This window comes from Nycticebus coucang, chromosome X (assembly GCF_027406575.1).
Source record: "Nycticebus coucang isolate mNycCou1 chromosome X, mNycCou1.pri, whole genome shotgun sequence".
Taxonomy (NCBI): domain Eukaryota; kingdom Metazoa; phylum Chordata; class Mammalia; order Primates; family Lorisidae; genus Nycticebus; species Nycticebus coucang.
The window spans coordinates 113,939,220-113,949,432 of NC_069804.1; the positions used below are offsets into that span (position 1 = coordinate 113,939,220).

Genomic DNA, 10,213 nt, shown 5'->3' on the forward strand with positions numbered 1-10,213 from the left:
CCCTCCATTAATAAGGACTTGCCTTCCACCAAGGGCTGGACGGTCGGCGACACCTCTGCCACCGGCTTCTAGAGTGCTCTGCAACCACCCTCTACGCAGACCAGCCCTGGGCAGGGGACGGGACAGAAGAGATAGAGACAGGAAGGTGCTCACTCGTGCAGGGCATGCCATGGGGCCTCTGGAGCATCCTAATTCTAGATCTCGTGTCCACTCACCACTGCCTTGCCTTAGCCTCCAACCGCAACCCAGGCCTTTGATGCTGGGGGGCTGAGTGAAGGAGGACCTGCCTGGGATGAGGGCCCAGGAGACAGGGGAGCAGGGTGCTATTTCACAGTGATTCAGTCTTGACTTGTGGAAGGACTGCAACTGAAGGCCTTCCACCACTGCCCCAGTCCATTGCAACCAAGAAAAAAATTAATGTTCTTGATTTTCTTGTGTAAGTCCAGTCACCAGAAGAAGGTTACAGGCCATGAACTGCACACTCAGGACGCTGCTCATCTGCCTGGTGTACATGCTCACAAGCTCACTGGAGGAGTCGTCAGCAGGCACAGTGTGATAAGTGTTCCTAATGTCCCAGACGTGTACTGAGTTGTCCATGGAGGCAGAGGCGGTTAAGCTGCTGTCTGAACTGAAGGTGAGGCTGGTGATATTGTCTGTGTGGCCTCTCAGTTATTTATAAAGGGTCCCAGCATTCAAGTGCCACAGCTCCAACCGCTGGTCTTTGCCTGCAGACGCCAAGTACTTACCATTGGGAGAGAAGGCAAGAGAAAGCACAGGGCCATGGTGGCCTCAGAAGAGTCTCACTGAGATCCCCTGCTGGGTGCTCCACAGACACACAGTCTTGTCTGTGGAGCCTGTAGCTAAATAGTTTGAATTCAGGTAGAATTTGACACAGTCCACATCTACTAGGTTTCCAGCATATAACCTCACTGGGTATGTCCGATCAGATGACTACAGCCTGGCGGTGTGGTTGTGCGACCCACTGGCGAAGTACAGACTATATGGGCTGATGTCCACGTCCCACACAGGGTAGGCATGTCCTTGGTACAACACAGTGTTGGTGAAACTCCCCAGGTCCCAGTATCGAATGAACATGTCCTCAGAACAAGAGAGCAAGCCTGAGCTGTCTTCGAGGAACCTCATGCTGTACATGGGTCCATAGTGTCCCCGCAGTATCTTCATGTCTGTGCTGGCATTGGCATCCTCATCATACTCCTCTTCCAGAATGTCACAAGCCAAGTGGATGCAGGACACGTCTACTTGATGGGGCTCTGATTTTAACTTCTTGGATGGTAAACCCCAAAGTTTGATGCAAGAGTTGTCAAACCCAGCAGCAAGCAGCTTGCTATCAGGGGACATTTCTGCAGTGTTCAGCAGCTGCTCTGTGTTATAGAAGGCATAGAAACAGATGGTAATGCTGGAGGGAGGTCTGTTCTTGACTCGCTTAATGTTCTCTTGCAGGACCTCCAGGGCAGCCTCATTCTGTAGAATAGGGATGGCCACATCAGGGGGCTCTAAGCCATTGCTCTCTCTGAGAGAGGAGCTGCCCCTGGCACAGAGCTGGTAGTCTGCTGTCTTGGCAGGTTGCACATCGAGACGAATATGTAAGGTAAGGACTTGGCACAGGGCAGTATTGTTGTCACTTTGGAGGTAGCAGATAAGGTAGTGGTAGCTGTCTTCCTGGAGACAGAAGACTTGTTGTCTAGGAATGCTCGCAGCTTCAATTTAGACAGGTTGTCCTGGATGGTCTGAGTGGTCTGTAGCTGCTCAATGACATCCTTCTGGCTAGCATTCTGCAGAAACATTCCATGGAAGCAGCTGTAAAAACTTTCCACTGTGCTCTTGGGACTGTTCTGGACCAGCTTGAGATGGAGGTAGACAAAGAGAGGATAGAGGAGAGGCATCACTTCGTGGCTGTGCTGGGAATCACAATCAGTGAGAAAATCCCACAGTCGTCCAAACTGTACTTCGTATTGACGGGGCTCTGCCTGGCAAAGGGCTGCAGACACTATGTAGGCACAACCAGATTCTGACTGAACTGTTCGCTTGGCCACCATGTCCACAGCAGTCTGAGAGAGCCGCAGCCCTTGCTTCAAGGGACCATCTGAGCCCAAGTATTGCCGGCGTTTGAGGTAGCAGGACACTGCCCTCTGAATCTGCTCAGGGCACAATCCTTTCATGACTGAACACCTCCCCCACCCCCCGGCTGCTCTGGTCGCCCTAGCAGCCTCCACAGCCACAGCAGCCACTGCCGCCTCAGGATTGCTTCCCTTTCCGTCGTCTCTACTGTAGGGTGTCGCTCCCAAGGCCGCCTCAGCTGGGTCTCTGAGCCCCGCCCCTCCCCGCCCCCCCGTGTGGCCCTGGGCGGCAGCTCCATGACTGAAACCGAGTGGGCGGCCTGTGCCTGACATTTGAACGATGTGGACACTTGATAAACTTTTGCGATCTTAGAAAAATGCATTGCAAAATAGACAAAAACATGGAAACCACGGAGGGATGAGTATTTATAATCTCAAACTGCCAGGAAGACCATCTAACCAACTGCATGTATCAACATTCGTCTGAGATATACTTGGGAATCACTGGTTATTGTTATTTAAGTAGTCAGAGAATTGGCTCGGCGCCCTTAGCTCAGTGAGTAGGGCGCCAGCCACGTACACCAAGCTGGCGAGTTCGAGCCGCCCTTGCCTGCCAAACAATGACAATTGCAACCAAAAAATACCCGGACTGTTGTGGCGGGCACCTGTAGTGCCAGCTACTCAGGAGGTTGAGGCAAGAGAATCACTTAAGCACCAAGAGAGTGAGGTTTCTGTGAGATGTGATGCCACAGCACTCTTCCCAAGGCGACAGAGTGAGACTCTATCTCAAAAAAAAAAGTAGTCAGAAAATTAATTAATATTGCAAATCATATTAAACATCAAGCTCCTTCCCTAAGTGAAAAATGCATTCTTTAATGACCGAGTAAGATATCTCTCAGATGGCTCTCTAGAGCAACTACAAAGCCTGTAGTTACTGATGGGAAGGAATGCCATCTCTTAAGGCTCTTCTCCAACGATGACATCAAAGTAGCTTCTTTACTTTTGCACTATTTTGCAAGCCTCATCGGAGCTATCCCACAACATGCTTTGTTCAGATCTATAAACTCACTAGAATCAGGTGCCATATTCCACCTGGGATGGAAGTGTTTGGGTCTCGTGAAGACTGTTTCCATTCAAGTCTGGAGAAACTTCTGCAGCCATCATGATGCAGATCCTTAGAACTCGCCTCCTTCAGATACCTGATTCATAGAAGTTCAGTCACCTGCAAGAAAAGCTACCAGGAGAGAGACAGAATGCCCATTTTACGGGGGGTGGGGTGGGGTGGGGCTCAGGCAGGATCATTACCTGTGTCATCCTCTCATGCCCACTTTCACAAGGAAAGTAGCAGCAAGACATCCTGGAGCAGGATGCCACCCTCACTGGGGCCAGGAGGGTTCTGTCTATCCCTTAAGAGACAGGGGAGAACGAAGTCGCAAAGCAGGCACGAAGGAAATTAGATGGGAGATCCCTTCCTCTCCTCACTCCGAAGGGAGATTCAGCAGACATGGTGGGGTACCTGCTCCGCAGGTAAATCCAAACAACTGAAAGTGGGTCCCTACTCACTCTAGGTTCTTTTTCTTTCTTTCTTTCTTTTCTTCCTCTTTTTTTGAGACACAGTGTTACTATGTTGTCCTTGGGAGAGTGCCCTGGCATCACAGCTAACAGCAACCTCAAACTCTTGGACTTAGGTGATTCCCTTGCCTCAGCCTCCCAAGTAGCTGGGACTACAGGCACACACCACAGTTCCGAGCTATTTTTTTGTTATAGTTGTCATTGTTGTTTGGCAGGCCCCAACCAGTTTTGAACCCGCCAGCCCCAGTGTATGTGGCCACAGACCAAGCAGCTGAGGAATAGGTGTCCAGCCAAACTGTACTGTAGGTTTCTATGAAAAGCCAGCAAAGTTGCCATAATGGGGTCAGATTTCCAGGGCAACCTTGAAGCTCAGGCTTGTCCTTGATGCTGCAAATGCCTCCGCACAGAGCACTGTCCCCTTGCCTTTCTCAGGAAAGAAAACACCTTCATTTTTTAGGCCATGACTGAAGAAAACTTCATAATCAAAGGAGCTAAACTTGGAGCCAAGCACTTGGTGGAATTGTGCCCAGAGAGGCTAGACATGTTTTGGTCCAGCATGTCCATCCCTGTGGAGGAAATTAACAGGGACGGGATTAGAACTGTGTCAGGAATGGTGGCGCCTGTGGCTCAAGGAGTAGGGTGCCGGTCCCATATGCTGGAGGTGGCGGGTTCAAACCTAGCCCTGGCCAAAAACCACAAAAAAAAAACAAACAAACATTTTTTGGGCGGCGCCTGTGGCTCAGCGGGTAGGGTGCCGGTCCCATATGCCGGAGGTGGCGGGTTCAAACCCAGCCCCGGCCAAATTAAAAAAAAAAAAAAGAAAAAAAAAAGAACTGTGTCAGGAAAACCATTGTATGGTTCAACTGACTAGGGTTTTGCCCACTAAAAGATAATTTTGTCCTAGCTCTGCTTCCCTGAAATACTTCTGAGATATCTTAATGACATTTTTTTGGTGTTCCCAGATCATTTCGTAACAGAATTATTGTCTTAGTTTTCTGCCAGAGATGGCTAACTGCTAACCAGGGTGTGTGTTTTACATTTGCCCCGTCAGAGGACTAGCTCGTCTCCAGGAGCCCCAGGACAACTCCCCTAGGGCTCTGGGTGCTGAGCCCCTAAGGTCACTTTTCAAACAAACAGAGGTCCAGGCAAAACAGACTTCTGTGTTATACCATGCTGGGCAGACTAAGAAAGTGTACAGAGTCATTTCACTAATGATCTAGAAACACCAAAAACTGTCATTGAAGATATCTCAGAGTTATTTCAAGAAATCAGACCTATAGTAAAACAGTCATGTAGTAGGCAGAAACCTAGTCAACTGTTCCATACAATCATTTGCCTTGACAAATTTCTTATCCCTCATTCCTTTAATTTTCTTCGATGTGGATGGACACACAGGAGGAAAACATTTCTAGCCTCTGCACTCACTTTTTTGCAAAGAGAAGCATATTGCTCAGCTCAAGCCTTCTCTCTTCAAAACTCTGTGTAGTAAGCTGCCCTTGAAGGGGGTGGTCTTACAATAGGCTCATAGCTCTTCTCCCTTTTCCATGTCTCTCATTGGCTGCCCAGCTATTCCTATGGCCCTGTTTCACAATGCTTGGATCTTAAAGGGGCCCCTAAAATGCCTCCTTTCTTCTAGTCTCAGCTCTAAACCAACTAAGAAATATGACAAAAGAAAAATGTACATGGATTTTATTCCCCGTAAAACATGGTACTTGAAAATGTGACTTGGACTTGTTGACACATGGGCTTCCTATGAGTGAATCCAAGAATAGTCCACCAAGACTGTGCACTGGGATAGTCACGAAGGCCAAGGACTGCACTGCACATCCCTCTGCTCTCTGGTGAAGAAGACATGTCTAGGTGTGCCTGAGGAAAGTGATTTCCTAGCCAATAGCTATTCCTGTAGAAGGAGACAGTGAAGGACAATTTCTTTGGGAAACACTAGTCAAAGTGAATAAAAAATACCTCTTGTTAGGAATGAATACCTACTAAGCCAACCTCTGAGGTCCTCCACACGAAGTGGGTTGTAGCCACGTTCTCTCATTACCTTAATGTACATGACTACAGTAAAAGCTCATCGTATGGGATCAGGTTCTAAATCCCAATAGTAATGGGAAAGTTATACACTGAAATTTTCCTCTGGAAATGCTTTCAAATCAGAATTGATGACATGTTCGTAAATCTCTAGCCCGATAGAAGCTAACACTCTGATTATAATCAAAATTATAAGAAATTCCTACTAAGCTTTCAAAGATAAAAGAATCTGTTTCTTATTCAATAATAACACACCACAGAAAAAGAGGACACGTTCACCAAATCCATAATGTTTTGGATTTTTATTTCTGCTTAACCAATATTCCCAAACCAGAGCCACTTATTATCTCAAGATTCTCTATGTTACCTGGGCTCACCTGGGTGTTTTCTTCTCTGTGGTTTCTGTCTCTTGTGGTTACATTCATCTGGAGGCTCCACTTGTCTGGCACATACAAGAGAGCGCACTCACTTGTATGACCGCTAAGTGTCTGCTAGGAGCTTAGCATGGTCTGTAGTCTGAATGACCTTGATTCTCCACAGAATCCTCTATGTGTTTGGTAGCCAGATATAGTAGAGGACATCCAGTTAAATTTGGATTCAGAAAAACAACGAATAATATTTTAGTGTCTGATGATTAATCTTATGTGTCAATTGGACTGGGCCATGGTACTCAGGTAACTAGTCAAACAAATCAATCTGAAGGTATCTTGAAGATATTTTTGGAGGAGATAAGAATTTAAATCATTAAACATTGTGTAAAGCAGATTGCCATCTATCTATAATGTGAGTAGGCCTCATTTAATCAGTTGGAGGTCTGCATATGTGTTAGCCAAAATTCTGAGAAGTGATCAGTTGGAGGTCTGAATGGAATAAAATGACAGATCTCCCATGAAGAAGAAATGAGTTCTGCTGGCAGATGGCCTTTGAAGTGAAACTGAACATCAGCTCTTCCCTGGTCTCCAGTCCACAAAGACTCCCTATAGATTTGGGATTTCCAGCCTCCCTAATAGCTCTAGCCAATTCCAAAAATAAACCAATCCCTTTCCCCTCCCCTTTCTTTAGAGAAATAGATGATAAAGAAAGATAGATAGATAGATAGATGCACACCCTATTAGAAGTGTGTATCTAGACCCTGCATGCAAAACTATTTTGTTAATCTGAATTTGATGAAAATCTTGGATTTTTATTTGCAAACTCTGGCAACCCTATGGGAGAAACCCTTGGATATGTTGAAGCAATGACATTTCCAGTGAGGCAAGTCTAGGGAAAACGAACAGATCAAATTGGCAAAAAGGACAAATGCTGGTAATACCTAGAGTTGTTGGTGCCAAATGGATGTATCCATTTTCTGAGGCACATATTATTATATGTTGATAACTTGAATGACCTTTGACACAGAAATCCTATTTCCACCAACAAGGGAGTTTCTGATGAGGGCTTAAATATAGCTCACCAGGTGACTCTGATGTCCATCCTGGGTAAGGGAACACATTACGCTGTTACATAAACTCCCTAATCCAGGTAGAAAAGTCAGCTACTATTTATGAAAGAGATTGTTTTGAGGGACCCAGCTCCAGGTCCTTTATGCTACTGTCTGGATTTAATCTCATGACAATCCTTCTCATGAGGTATAAAGATTCTTTCTTCATTGATTTGTGTGACAACATAAAATTCCTAACCACAGAGATGGACAGCAAATGGGTTGCTCACCACACACACTACCAGAGACAAGGGTGAAACCTGCCAGCCTGGGCATCTTGACTTGCTGGTGGCAGATCCTTAGTAAAGGTGCCCTGGGCACATACCCTTGAGGAGGTTAATCTCTGTTCACCCTGTGTGTACTCTATCTGCATTTCCAGTAAGGAGTCAGTCTTGGTCCCCTTTCCCCTGGCCACGGGGGAGGTTTGTGGCAAGACTGAAATCAGAAGCCATTGGAAGTTACAATGTTTCCTCTGTACTTTGAAATTTTTCAATTTATGGAAAGGACTGACTTGCCTAAGCAACTACAAACCACTCCATGAGGAGGACCTCAGGGGTTGACTTAGTAAGTATTCATTCTTAACAAGAGGCATTTTTATTTACTTTGACTCATGTTTCTCAAAGAAAGTTTCCCGAAGCACTGTATCCTGCTTTAGGGATAGCTGTTGGCTAGGACATCACTTTCCTCAGGCATCTTGCAGGGAAAGGAGGGCCTCTGAGGACACAAAGATGGGAGAGGAAGGGAGATTCCTCCCAGACAGGGATGAGGTTCGATGGCTACAGTTCTTTCCAGGGGTAGGGACCTGAGCACTGGCCTAGGTCAATGCTTGGGGTGAATCCTCCCCATAGTCCATTAAGACAAGGAAGTGAGCTTGAGATAGATTTTCCTGTTTGGATGGCATAATGGGTGGAGCAGTGTCATGGGTCCTGAAGACACAGAACCAGCTAGGGAAATGGTCATTTCAGCCATGAGCATTGGAGACACATGAGTGATGATGACAAGGGCCTCCCCAATCTATTTCTGGAGGACAAAGTATGGCAAATGGGACTGTTTTGTCAAGGAGCATGAACATTGAACATTTTTAATAATTACTTTTTCGCATTCTAATGTTCTTACTATTGTACATTCCAATCAACTACAAGGCAAAGAGCTCCTCTTTTTCTGAATATGTACAATAATGAGTTTCCTGACATTATTATTATTAGGTAAATATCCTATTGTTAAAATATTAGATTACTCTTCATTTTTTCAATCTATTCCCATGTAAACAGCATATTTCACATGTACATTTCTAAACGCAAGCACAGTGGTGCCACCTTATTTTTTAGGATAAGTCTTGGAATAATATTAGAGTTGACAAGAAAAACTGATCAGTGTGTTTGTTCTTACATTGTGTCCAGTTTAAATTGAGACTGTGGAGTCTCAAGAATTCCACACACTGCTGGTGGAGGATAAAGTGGAACATCATATTTTAGCAGAGACACTGGGCAACATCTATGCAAGTGAGGCCCCTTCAGCTGCTGCCCTGTCAGGTCTCCTCGGCAGAGTCTTGGGCAAGTGTGCAAAGCCAGTTATAGCAGCACGGCTAAATGTCAACATAGCCCCATAGCTGCCTAGTTAGAGACACCTCAGAGACATGATTTTCAATGAAAAAAACCCAATACCTGCTATATAAATATATTATGTACATACTTATAATTTAATCTTTGCACAGTAATTATTTGTTTTGGATGTATCCATAAGTACAAAAATGTGGAGCAAAGCGTGAGAATGATAAAACTAATTTTGGATAGTGGTTTCCCCTGGGGGTTAGACAATCAGAGACATTATCCTGGAGCACCCACTCCATCATGTTTTACTTTATAACCTTGGCTGTGTACGTGTTTGTCTATTATGGTATTTACTAAATATTTTAAAATGTTTGAAAGGTGACATATTTGACATGAATAAATCTTTAATGGGCTTTATCTATGATTAATAAATAGCTTGTTGTGCATTTAGAAAATGTGGAGAATGCATTCAAATACCAAAATGAATATATTCAAAACCTTCAACCCTACTAAGCACTAGTAAAGCTGTTATCATAGAGATGCATCTACTCTGAATATATGTATACACACACCTGTGCTCACACACAATATGGGTGCATTTAACATAGATCTAACTTAGGCTCGGCGCCCATAGGTCAGTGGTTAGGGAGCCGGACATGTAAACCGGGGTTAGTGGGTTTCAACCCAACAATGACTACTACAACAAAAAAATATTTGGGCGTTGTGGCAGGCACCTGTATTCCCAGCTACTTGGGAGGCTGAGGCACAAAAATCACTTAAGCCCAAGAGTTTGAGGTTGCTGTGAGCTGTGATGGCACGGCACTCTACCTAGGGCAACATAGTGAGACTCTGTCTCAAAAAGATAAAAACAGATCTAACTTAACTAGAATATATTAACTATCTGTATGTGTCTGACAAGAAATTTAGTGTCTCGAAGCTATACTCATCCATTAGCTCACAGGTCTATATGTCAGAAATCTGGTGTGGCATGTATGACCTTATTTTCTGTTCAGGGTCTCTCAAGGCTGGAATCAAGGGAGTTTTATGACCTGGCCCGAGATCTTGTCTGGAATTTCTGGGGAAAATTTGAAATTGACTCCACAATTTCAATTTAAACCAGACACGGTATTTAAGTACCTCCAAGATCATTTATTGTTGCAAGTATAAGTTATTTCCTCATAGCTATTGGATAGCAGCCCATTTCTATGATAGCTGTCATCTGGGGATGTTCTCAGCTTCTAGGGGATAAGTGCATATTCCTGCCATTTAGCTTCCTTCCTTTTCCCACCAGCAATTATGTGACAAAGGTTCTCTGTGCTTCAAATATGCCTTCCCCTCATATGAGCAGCCGGATAAAACTCTCTGTCTTTAAAGGGCTTGACTGATTAGATCAGGCCCACTCAGATAATCTCCTTTTTGCCACTAAAAGATCACAATGATATAAGTAATACTTTATTATAGTCTCTGGTTCTACTCACCCTTAAAGGAGAGAGGAATCA

The 10,213-nt window shown here is 44.9% G+C and overlaps 1 pseudogene; it reads right to left on the reverse strand.

The window, feature by feature from the left end:
• Window positions 1-414: 414 nt before the first annotated feature.
• On the reverse strand, window positions 415-2,180 carry LOC128578504 (TAF5-like RNA polymerase II p300/CBP-associated factor-associated factor 65 kDa subunit 5L; annotated as a pseudogene).
• Between the last annotated feature and the right edge of the window lie 8,033 nt (window positions 2,181-10,213).